Below are 12,545 nucleotides of genomic sequence, written 5' to 3'. Positions count from 1 at the left end.
CTCTTGAAGGACCCCTCCCCCCCCTTTACAATGAAACTGACAAAAACTACATGTAACAGAATGCAAAAAAAGCCACACAGTCCTGGACCTGAGCTATTGAACAGGTATGAGACCTATCAAACTGGCACCCAAAAACAAGCGTTAAATGTGGAAGTAAATAGCATCTGCTTTCAATAACGCCAATAGCCGAAGTCTTTTGGCTTTGCGCATGCTTGTTTTAGATCAGATTTTCATGGGAAGTAAATGCATGTGTCAAATGACTATACGATTGTAAGATTGTAAAAAAATAATTGTCAATGTACGCCTAGATACAGGAGTCCCATAGCTGCAGAGTTTCCCAGGCATGTGTGATGTACTTTTCCAGACCAGTTTATTTGCCTTTGAACTCTGGGACTTGTAGTCTTGATTTGTAATGGAAAAAACAAGACTTCAAGTCCCAGGATTCAATGAAAAAAGACCTGGCCGGATCAGCTAGTCACACTTTGAAGTGTGAAACTTGGCAGGGCTGTCTATGTGCCAAAAAAGATTTGGCATGGAGTGCAATTCCAGTTTGAAGCGATTTGTCAGGCTGGGGAGTTCTGAAAAGTTTCTAAGCCCACCAGACTCTTTACATTTGCCTCTGCCACACACAAATAGATCCGGTTTTTATCAGGTGCATTCTGGTACTTTTAGCCCCAAATTTCTAATAGGATGAAACGATTACATGAACTATAATACAGATGGAATCTTGGGAGCTCTGTGCCGTTTAACAGCTTTAATCAGTCAATTAGTGGCAAACACAAAGTAAATCAAAGTGCATTCAGGGACTTTTAGGATTACTCTTTATTAGTATGAATCACAAATGCCAGAAACCACACTGTAAAGGCAACCAGTGGAAGGTGCCACATATGGTCCAGTTATTGGAAGCTATGCACAGCCGGTTTCATAATAATGAGAGTCTGTACGAAGATCGATCAGTTGGTTAAAAGCCGATTGTTCAGCAGCCTTGCTCTGGCCACTGTGGAGGTGCTCGACTCGCTATCCCACGCCAAGTCTGGAGCTCTGGTTCCTTTTCATCATCCTCTGAGTTCCCTGCACCGGAGCTTGTAGTAGGCTGGTGTAAAATTGCCATTGTATGTTCATCCCCATATGTTTGCTTCCCTGCCTTGTCCTTCCTCCCTTTTATTTCTGTCCTTGTTGTGGAATGTTGAGGTTTGAGGGAATCTGGGCAGAAAGCAGTTAACGGGGCATTCTGTGATGGACTGAATGCAGGTTAAGACATTACTGCATTGTCCTCCTCAAAATTACATGAGGCGAAATTGGCGATGAGCTAAGCAATTCCAGTCAACCTGCTTCTGACAGTAATTTCCGATTACAGCATGTGTGGCAGACGTAACCTATGTTATTTCGACCTATTCTGGAACGTTTCTGAGAAGACCAACCAGGGCATAAAGCAGACTTGTGTCTTAACAGCACCGGTAATCCTATCACCGTCTTGGTCTTATGATAAGCGGCAAGACTTTCCCAGCCTGCTGTCTGCGACTCACATTGTGTGGTGTTCACGCCTACGGTCAGCCCCTAGGAGGAGCTACTCGTGAAACTTAATTCTGTTTTTGTGGTCTCTTTATCTTTATTCATCTATGTGAGCAGTTCACCAGACCATACATTGAATTCTTGTTTAACGTTCTTTATTGCAAATGAGTGATATACATTTTTTTTATAATCGTGATGGCAGGAGTGCTACATGCTGTGGCCATGCCTTGCACCCTTTTTAAACAAACTATGGCCATCTGCGGAAAGTTGGACAAAATGGATCAGATGTTTTGAAAACATTTAGAAACAACTAATGGAACTGGTTATAATCCAGCAAGGAAGCAAGCTATGATGTATAATTGCTTAGATGCAGAAAGCTGAAGAGTATTTGAGCATGTCTCACCAGTAGAAAGGGAAGTGGATCAGGAACGGGGTGTCTACGTTGAAGCTAAACGGAGAATGAAAACTGGTTTTGACACCATTATGAGTGCGATAAAGAGATGTGCTCTACCAGTGCCTGGCAAATCTGTTGAATCCTACTTAGCAACACTACAAATGTTAGCTTCAACTTGTTCTTTCAAGGACATGGATGAGATGATCCGAGCTCATGTAGTGATGCGTGCTACGTGTGTAAAAGCCCAGGAAAAACTATGGCACACAAAACTAGTCTAGAGAGAGGCTTGTTTCCCTTTCCCCTTTACCAGCAGGTCTGTAATCAGCAAAAAGTCTAGGGAAGAGAGTATTTGTTGTAACGGTGTGCGTAGGGGGTGCTGTTCAAAAAGGGGGGCTGCCCGTTCGTTAGATTGTATGGAGAAGAGTGCAAAAACATATGAGGGCATTTCCCCCCCCAAGCTAAGTAGATACTCTTTGCGAGCAAGAGCAGCACACCTAGCCTCCAACAGAGACATTATATATCTTTCCCAGAGGGTCCCAGCGCCCTTGGCAATAGTCCCTGAGGTATCAGCTCAAGAACTGCCCACGGAGTCAACTTTCGCTAGGCAGTCGTGGGGAAGTCAAGATTGCTAGAAAGGAGAAAAAAAAAAACTGTAATTAAAGCCAAAGTCACTCCATCACTGAAAACATATTACCAGGTTATCTCACTCATATCTTCAGCCAAATCGCCCCTACCGCCAAACAGAACCATGCCTAGCCCTGTGCAGGAGGAGGGGTCAGCTCTCCCGCTAACAGATAAACCGAATACACCATCGTCACCCCCCAATCTGTCTTTTAATTCTACGCCTAAAGAGAAGTTGGGGAGGTCAGTAAAGATCAAGACGGCCAAGAAGGCTACAATAAGCGACCAAAAGGGTCTAAACCAAGAGCAAAACAAACAACCCGTAAAAACTGCCCTTACAAAGTCGTCGGAACAAGATCCCCTTACAGGAACAGTCCTCTCCAACAGATTCTCAGTGTTAGGGGTTCAAGAGGAGGTAGTCCATAACATGGATCAAGAACAAGGAGAAGAGGAAATAGGGCAGAGAGATTCAAGTCGACCTACTCTAGCTGCCTTAACATCAAACCCATGCTCATTAGCAGATCTGTTGTTAGCCATGAAGGAAGAAATGACATCCAGGTTCACTATTTCAGAAACAAACCAGGCGGAGATGGCTACGCGGTTCTCAGTCTCAGCAGCAAACCAGGCAGCTATTCGGATTTCATGCAATGCTCTGGCCAAAAAATTGGAAGTGGTCACGGCTAGAACCGAGACACTTGAGGAAGAGATACCAAAATTGGAAGATTCTTTAGAGACTACCACAGCAAGGTTACACTCTTTCCGTTCAGAATAAAGAATTGAAGGATGACCTGGAATGCCTAGAGAATCACTCGAGGCGAAACAATTTAAAATTTCTAAACGTCCCAGAGGCACTTGAAGGGGGTGATTTAAAGGGTTTTTTGATCACTCTGTTAAAGGCTACAATCCTCAAGAACCTGCTGAATATAGATCTCAACTACGAGATTCAAAGAGTTCATAGAGACCCTTTTAAAAGAAAGACTGGGAAACAGAAGCCACACAAGATATTGGTGAAATTCTTAACTTATTCCGTCAAAGAGCTAATCCTCACAGCAGCATTAAAAGAAGGAACTATATCTTCGCCACCAACGGTTAATCCCACTTTTTCCTTCACCGTAAGATCCAACATCTCCCACATAACGGCCACAAGACAGTGGGAAATGGGGAAGAGGCTGGAAGAGATAAATAGCTTGGGGGCAAAAGCACAATTAAGATTTCCAGCCATCCTTCGGGTAATGTGGAAGAACCACATGCAACGGACATTGGAAGATGTCGATACTTTCATTGCTAAAATCCAGCAAGAGAAAAAGGGTGGGTAACATGAGTGAGATATAGACGCTAAGCCTGAAGGTTTGGCCCTCTCCGCCCACAATATATATCTCCGTCTTTAGACAGGGGAGAGCACGAGGGAAAAGCACCCGAACAGGCTTAGATCAGTCTAATAGAAGGGAGGGTTCCTCAAGGGTAAGGGAACTATGGGAGGGTAAAGGGCCACGTTGGGAAGGTTAAGGGGTTAGGAGTAGGGGGGGGAATGGGAGGGGGGGTAGCACTAGGTGGGGAGCAGAGTAAGGAGGAAAAAAAATGCCTCAGCACACCAAGATTTAGGTTTGTTTAATAGCAAGAAAGTAACAAGGAAGAGGGTCTATTTTAAGGAAACTCATGGCAACAACCAGCAGGATGAATAAAGACCGTAAAATTCATTATATTTCTTGGAATTTAAACGGGTTTGAGGTGCGAGCATAGGCGCAGATTGATATTAAAATATTTAGAGCTCGAACCAGTACAGATATGTTTATTGCAGGAGACACATTTAAACTCAGTTGAATTTCGTGCGGTCTTTTCAAAGATCCCATGGGTACAGTGTTTTTGTGCTTCACAACAAGCAACGAATATCCGAGGGGTAGCAATTGTAGTTAAAAAGGGGCTCCTATGCAGGATTAATTCAGTCCAAACAGATCAAACTGGCAGATGGATAATTGCCCTCCTGGACTTCGGGGGGAGTTGAGATGACATGTTCATCCTATTATGGGCCGAATTTAGATGACCCCTCATACTTAGTTAAACTACAAGGAAGCCTAATGTTAGTAAATCCCCCCCTGATTGTAGGAGGGGACTTTAATGTAAAACTCGACCCAGTAAAAGACAGTTCCCACGCAAGTCATACTATAGCAACTCCAAAATCACGAAGGGTTATGAAAAACGTAATTTCAAACTTAAACTTAGTTGACTTATGGAGAGTTAAGGTAAGCAATACCCAGGGATTCACCTATTACAGTAAAAAATATAATCATTCTTCACGGATAGATTATATATTGGTGAATAAAGAAGCACTAAAAAGTTTTATAAGTATTACGGTTTTGCCAACTCATTTATCGGACCATGCACCCCTATTAGCAGTTTATGTAATAAGTGATAAACGTCCCCAAACTCGATGGACTCTGAACAGAGCGATGTTAATGGACTCAGAGATAATCCAATCTATCAGTAGCTCTTCCTCAGAATTCTTTTCTTTTAACCTGGGATCAACCTCTATCGATCAAGTATGGGATGCCTATAAGGCTAATTTAAGAGGCCTACTACAAGTACAAATAAGTTTAAAAAACCGAATAAAGGCCCAGGAGCTAAATACCCTTGAGGGAAAGATTGCTACGTTGGAGATTGAAAGGAGGGAGGCCTTAATAGGAGGTGCGGGGGAATTAGACCTGATAAATAGCAAATTGGAGGAGGCAAGGCAAAACGTTCGGTCTTTTTTAGATAAGAAATGTAAGGCACAATGGCAGGCTAGAAACTTGGAGATCTTCGAATACGGAGAGAAAGCGGGGGCAATTCTGGCCTGGAAGGCAAGGTTAGATAGGGCAAAGAATGATATCAATGTTATTTATTGATAGTAGCGGAAATAAATCTAGCAACCCGGAGGAAATACAGACGACCTTGCTAACACTATTTTCAGATCTATACAAGGAAGACCTTGAACCCTCTCAAGCCCAGATCTTACTGGTTAAAAGACAAGTTTCTTCCAGTCCTAACGGAGGCCTCTAAGGTGGCTCTGGATGCTCCCATCACAATAGAGGAGATATTGACCCAAATAAAGCGGTTAAAAAACAAAAAAGCTGCAGGGCTTGATGCCCTCCCTAATCAAATATATAAATTACTTCAAGATGACCTCTTACCTACACTCCACAGGCTTTTTAACTCAATCTACCGTCCCAATGGGGTGATGCCTAGATCATGGAGTGAGGCCACGTTAATGTTAATTCTAAAACCAGGGAAGGATCCTTTGGTGGCTGATTCCTACCGTCCAATCTCTCTGCTCAACGCAGACTATAAAATCCTCCTCATGGGTATACTAGCAGAAAGATTGGCGAAGTTGGCTCCTAGTTTAATTAATTTCGACCAGAAAGGCTTCATACAAGGAAGGGTTATTCAAGATCAAACCCAGCTATTGATCGGAAACATTGATCTGGCAGAAGCGAGAAAAGACCCATTGGCAGTGGTGGCAGTTGATGCCGCCAAAGCATTCGACCGTGTGTGTTGGAGATATCTGTGGTATGTTTTAGAGGTCATGGGAATAGGCCCTGTATTTGTCCAAACTATTAAGCACTGTTACTCAGGCGCCTCGGCTAAAATCCTCTTAAATGGTTCACTCACTCCAAGTTTTCCTATTCAGAGAGGGACAAGGCAGGGATGTCCCCTGTCTCCCCTTTTGTTCAACCTTTATATAGAGCACCTAGCTCAAACAATCAGACTGAATAATGATATCACTCCATTCAAATCATTAAGCTAAGAATGTAAATTGGCACTCTATGCAGACGATGTGATAGTTTATACCAGCGATCCAGAGAAGGCAATCCCACAACTGGAACTCACGTTAAGGGAATTTGGTAAGGTCTCAGGGTACCGGGTCAACTCAGATAAAACTGAGATAATGTGCTGGAACACTACATACAACGGTGGCCCCCTAAGTAAGGAATTTAGATATCTTGGAATAAAAATTGTTAAAGATTTAAATAAAATCACATCAATAAATCTTGGGAAAAATCGAAAAGGGCATAGATTATTTATTTGCTAAATGGAAGAACCTCCCTTTGACTATCTATGGGAGGGTAAATTTGGTCAAAATGTCTGTGCTCCCTAAACTGACATTTTTAATGCAATTCCGTTAACTTTCCCCGGTAAAACTATAGGTAAGATACAGGGTAAAACAGGCAGTTTTATTTGGGGGTTAAAAAACTGCTAGGATGTCGTGGAAAAAGCTCAGGAGGAAGTTACTTAAAGGAGGATTAGCCCTACCCGACAAACTGGTATCTAATGGCCTTCCAGTTTAAAGCTGTTAGAATGCTATTAACCTATCCAGATTCAACCGCATGGGGGAGAGTACTAGGGGAAATGGAGTTAGTCGAGGGTGGCAGTCGTCAAGGCGGGTTTTTGTACAAGTATGGTGCACCAAGGTTTTTTAAAAGGGTTAGGCTAAAGGTATTGAAATCAGCCCTATCAAATTGGTATCAAATGAGGAGGATATGGGGTATTGGATATTTCTCGAATTTTGCTCCAATCTGGGATTCTCCGGGGACCCCTCCCTGTATGTGTGACAGTTTGGCAATACCAATTAAAAACTCAGGTATGGAGTGTTGGTCAGAACTGGCAGACTCAGAGGGTATCCTTCCTTGGGAAATACTATTTACTAAAGTAGGCCCTCTTTTTTCAAGGTTTAAATATCTACAACTAAAAAGTTGGTATGAGTCAGAAAAGCGCGATATCGCCGGAAACTGGGAACTAGAGCAATTATTACAAGATACGTCCCCGAGGAAGGAGATAGCCTTATGGTATGCTCTAATTCAGGAAGCAGAGGAAGCCAAGATCCCTTCCCCAACCTCAGTTTGGAATGAAACACCTTTGGCCACTCACATTGAAGAGTTATTTAATTCATCACTGAAATTACTGTATAAATATATAAAGCCGGCTTCCCTGAAGAAAAATCACTTTTTTGTAATAAATAGACTATACTATACCCCAGCCAAAATTTGCACCAATCCCGCCTCCAAGCTGCCCAAGATGCAGTCTTGTTAAAGCCAATGATATACATATTTTCTTTCAGTGTCAGGAATTAACAACATATTGGAAAGGCTTGAAAAATGTACTGTCGTCTATATTAGAAGTAGACATAGTAGTAGATCTATCCCTGGTGTTTTTTGGTAAGAACGATTCAATCAGTGGAGTGCTCTCACAGGAACACATGATCCTCGTTCTATACCTAATCCTCCTGGCAAGAAGAGAAATTTGTATTAAGTGGAAGGACAACATCGCTCCGGGTAAGGAAGCATGGCTGAGAGCCGCCTTCAAAATGGCACGGTTAGGGGAGGAGCCAAGATGGCGGACGGACAGGACGTCTGAGCTCCCGGCTCCGCAGCCCGTCTGCTGTTTATATGACATCCTGATCTTTAATCCTGCCTACGGTGCGAGCAAATGTAACCACGAATGCGCTGATACTTTCCGCATTCCTCCGATGTCCCCGCCGGCTTTTTTGGTCGAGGATTCATAGAGTTTGCCGACTTCGGACCTTGCCCACGCACCCTGGCCCGACCACCGTCACCGGACACCGCTTATCACGTACGGTGAGACGACCTGGGGCTGGACCGGCGCCTGGGGAAATGTGACCGGATGTGGAGTGGGCGGCTTGGCGGAGCCTTCTTCGCGACGGAGAGAATTCCTGTATGATTGGGCCCGGGCTGGCGAACCTTCCTTTGTCCTGCTACCAGCGGTCAGAGCGGTATCCGTTTTAGAGCTCCCACCACCCGCATTGCAATACAGCCGAGGGCTCTCCCATCGAGTGAGCCCCGTATAGCAGCAGTAATTTTTCTTGCCTTAACTACTATTCCTCCGCCCTATGGAATCGCCCTCACCCCTCCGCTGTGGGCTAACTGCCAAAATGGTGGCGGTGCCGGTCTACCTCGCCGGAAAGACGGAAGCCTCCATACCCCTGACGCAAGCTTCCCTGCCTACTGTCGAGCTGGAGGGTGTCCTGGTGGCGCCTTTACATACTGCCGACATGCGGAAGCGAGGAGCAGACCTGACCTATGGTGATATCCTTCTAGCCCTGGAAGACTTGAGGGCGACATGGTGCCAACACACTCGAGAACTGGAGCGGAAGATCGATGCTGCTATGCCATCCGGGGAACTACTGCGGTTGTCTGACCCCCCAATGCCTCTCATTCCCTTCGAGGTGGATACAATGTGGCGACAGGGGGATACTGTGGAACGTCCTCTCCCTGGCTACAGTGTCGAGTGTTCTTTTAATGACAAAGTTGCAGATACAAAGCTCCCTTCCACTTTACAAGCTGAGACTCTGCCTCTGCAAGTGTTGCCACGGCTTCCTCAACATCGCCGGAGTGTGTGCCGTTCTGTGGGGAAAACTGTGTTGGTTACTATCGCTGTGGTGATGGTTTATGATTGGGAACTCTCGCTTCCTCTCCCTCTGCGTCTTCTAAGCCGGGAGCGGCCATCTTGCTCCTTTGTTCTGCCTGAGGTACACTCCCAGCGGTGGCCATGCTTAGTGGGGTCTCCGCGTTCTGGCCAGGGCTGATGTTGTCTCCCTTGATGATCCTGCTTGACCGCCTGGCATGACCCGGACTAGAATATTTGTCCATGTATTTGCTGTGCCGCATGTGTGTAATTTGCTATTGTTGATTGCGGGGGTGGATCTGTGGGGCCACTTAGGATCGGGCCAGGGCTGGGCGATTCCCTTTAGTTTGCTGTACGTATTGGCGGGCGGGTACTAGGACGGGACTGCTAATTATCTGATTTATTTGCACATTTGGAATGGAGTCTCCCCACCTGCTGCTTTGCTTGCTACTTCAGTTGTGCTGATGATATTCAGGGTGGGGGATGCTTATGGGGCTGTGGTGACCGGGAGTATGTAAAATTTCCTCCTCCTGCCTTCTCTGGGAGTCGGAGACTGGGATGTTCTTTTCCACTCTCCGGACTCTCTTCCTACTTGGGGTTCATTTGGGGCGACAGGCATGCCTATTGGGGGGGGGTGGGCCGTGGCCTTCCGCTGGTATGCAGGGTGGGGGGATGGGATGTGTTCCATGTCTTTTCTTTGTCTCTATGGCCCTCTTTCTCTTTCTTTCGCTCTTCTTTTTCGGTTTCCTTTTCTTTTATGTTTCTTTGTTTCTTCGGGGTCGGGGTTCAGTGTTAGTTGGGAGTTTATTGTGTTCTATCATTCTGTGGTATAGTGTTTGCTCTTAGTTCCCGGATGGTGGCTACCTGTTTCCTTGCAAATGCTTTCCTATATAACGCCTCCTTCTGGGAGCTCCGTGAATGGTTATGTCTCTCCTGGTCAATGTTAGCTTCGACTCCTCTCGTAGTTCACTACATTGTACTCGACAAAATCATAAAATTAAACCTTTTCTTATCCTGACATTATTGTTCTATGTTCTACAATGTCATAGCGGCCGGCCCCGAGGGGTTGTAGGCAGACGCTGTGTATTGTGCATTTACCGAAATAAAGGTTTTAAAAAAAAAAAAAAAAAAAAAAAAAAATGGCACGGTTAGACCAAGACACCAGGGACGACAGCCTTCTTAACATTTGGCAACCCCTGATAGGTTGGGCATGACAGAGGCATCTGATTTGAGTCGATTTACCAACGAATCAAAATATAAAAAGAGCTCCACTCATAAGGTCCCATGATTACACCAGTCCTCAAATACGTGAGGAAGGCCGTGGGGCCTAGACGGAAACAGTGAGCCAAAGAGGCCCCAAGGAACGAGAAAATGTTGGCTTGTCAAATCTGTGGAAGTCTTTGGTGAGATGAGGACTAAAAAAGAAAAAACAAAAATGAATAGACATATAATGTAAAACGAGCAGACGATATAGCTTCAACTTACGAAGTCCCTTTAGTGGTTATTACACTAGACTCCACTGTAGCCTTTGATCGGGTAAACTGGGCCTACCTGCTAAAGCTGTATATTCTTGGTGAAAAAATGTCTACAGGACCTTGGCCATGATATACAGAAAACCGCAGCCCCGAGTCTTGGTAAATGGTAATCTTTCCATGCCCTTTACTAAATCAAGAGGGACAAGACAGGGTTTCCCTTTATCCCCTCTTCTTTTTAGGTCAAGCCTAGCGCAGCGCGCATGCGCTGCCCTACGAGATTTTATGTAAGGGCTTAAAAAATCTGACCACACGCTCGTGTGTGTGCTTTTGTTTTTGTCACAGGCTATTGGCCTTTGCGTGCGTCTTTCTAACAAAGACAGCACGCAATTGGGCAAAGGCGGGTGCATGTCCCGCCTTTGCTCCGCCCACAGCCTAATGCTTGCAGTTACCCTTACGGGTGCCATCTGTTTTGAATTATCGTGCCCTGCGCGATAATTCAAAACAGATGACTCGCGCAACTCGCGTGCTTGTTCTTTATGCCGTTTCCTCGCCACTCGTGGGCAGAGCGCTGCCTCCAGAGCCACTTTTGTTTTTTGCCCGACTCGACTCGGGCCAAACCCTTGCCTCTGGGCTTTCCACTGTTTCATCGTCTCACACAAATTAATGTGCCTAAACTTTGCGCATAGTACTTAAGAGTGCCGCCGCTTTGGAGGTCTCGGCTTACCACATGACGTCGAGCAAGTTCGTTGAAAACGTTACAACTAAGGTGCTTTAATGTACAGTGCTAAAAGATGCCCGCAAACCAGAGCTGTGGCGTTACATAGCGAGTCATAACTAAAGACTGCGGCGGCCACTCTGCAAAAAGCGTCAAGTTCGTAAAGAGAACACGTGGCACCATTTCTATGGAGGCTGCATTGTATTCAAATGTAAGGAAAATACCATACTTCCTCCTACCTCAAACACTCCCGCGCCTCTCCCCAGGGATAGCTAGTTGGTTCTCTCCTCCTACCCTGGTCCTCTTCCTATGAGACACCAGTTCAGCAGTTTCATTTTCCAGCCGCTCTGTGCAGACAACAGCCATCCTCGCTTCAGCAAGCACGTACTGTGGCTCTTCACCAATCTCCAAAGGTCAGGCCCCAGGCAAACACACAACACACTCTTTCCCTATGCACACTGGATGCTTTCTGAACTGGACTTCTGATCTCGCGCCTCGATATTTCCAACAATGTCCATCCCACACAGGGAATGCACCAGAGGCAGCATCCATCTGTGTCAGCCCCCAGAACTTCAGAGCAGATCCTGGATGCACCGCAGCAGGTGGGCCGCAGGCTCCACATGATGCAGCAAATCTAATAAAACATTTTTACAAAGCTGCCTGCCTGCACTGTAACTGTGGACATTACAGCTTAGATCATGGATCCTTTCATACGGTTTTAAATCAAAAGAAAAGGGTGGCTTACAAATCAAAAATGTTAACCTGCAGTCTTGCTTTTTGCAAACAAGCCTATTTAGATAACGTGTTATTCTAATACACCTTTGTGTGCCAGACGGTCTTATTTCTAAAGTGCAGATGGTTCAAAATGTGCTCTCTCTGCACGTCAAAGAATGCACGACATCCCACTGTGCTCATTGCATGCAGTCTACCAAAGATTCTTCTCAGAAGAAAATTCTCAATACTTATATTTTTAGAGCAATCTGTGCGATTCAATTTGTCATTACACAATACAAGTTCATTCATTCATCATTTCACTCTTCCATAGAGCGCATGCCTGTAGGTGAGTCGGTTTGCAGAGTTACACCATACATAATTAATTCAGGGTGATGCAGTTTGCAAAGTTAAGTAATACAGGTTTAGTCATTAACTATTCCAATCATTCACCGCCCACTCTTGTACATAGGTTCCGTAAATTGCCTTTTTATCATGTCAGCGTTGTATTTGACTGCCAGCATGGGGAAAGATGGCAAGAAAATATACTGCATGGCTAAACACTTATAAAGTCACAAAGGCGAGACCTATTGGCTATGCCAATGCTTGTTAATTCATATATTGAGCCTTTGGCAACTAAGATTAGGAGAGTCATATAATTCCTTTTAGAGACAAGGGTTGGGAGAAAGGGTAGCTCTAAACGCAGACGACTTGTTGATAT

The 12,545-nt window shown here is 45.0% G+C and overlaps 1 protein-coding gene across 1 annotated transcript in view; it reads right to left on the bottom strand.

The window, feature by feature from the left end:
• Positions 1–12,545, bottom strand: part of AHCTF1 (AT-hook containing transcription factor 1) — a 1,022,752-nt gene that overhangs the window by 968,327 nt on the left and 41,880 nt on the right. The window lies entirely within an intron of this gene.

This window comes from Triturus cristatus, chromosome 6 (genome assembly GCF_964204655.1).
Source record: "Triturus cristatus chromosome 6, aTriCri1.1, whole genome shotgun sequence".
NCBI lineage: Eukaryota > Metazoa > Chordata > Amphibia > Caudata > Salamandridae > Triturus > Triturus cristatus.
The sequence above is the reverse complement of the archived record's forward strand: the minus strand, read 5'-3'. Positions and strand labels throughout refer to the sequence as shown.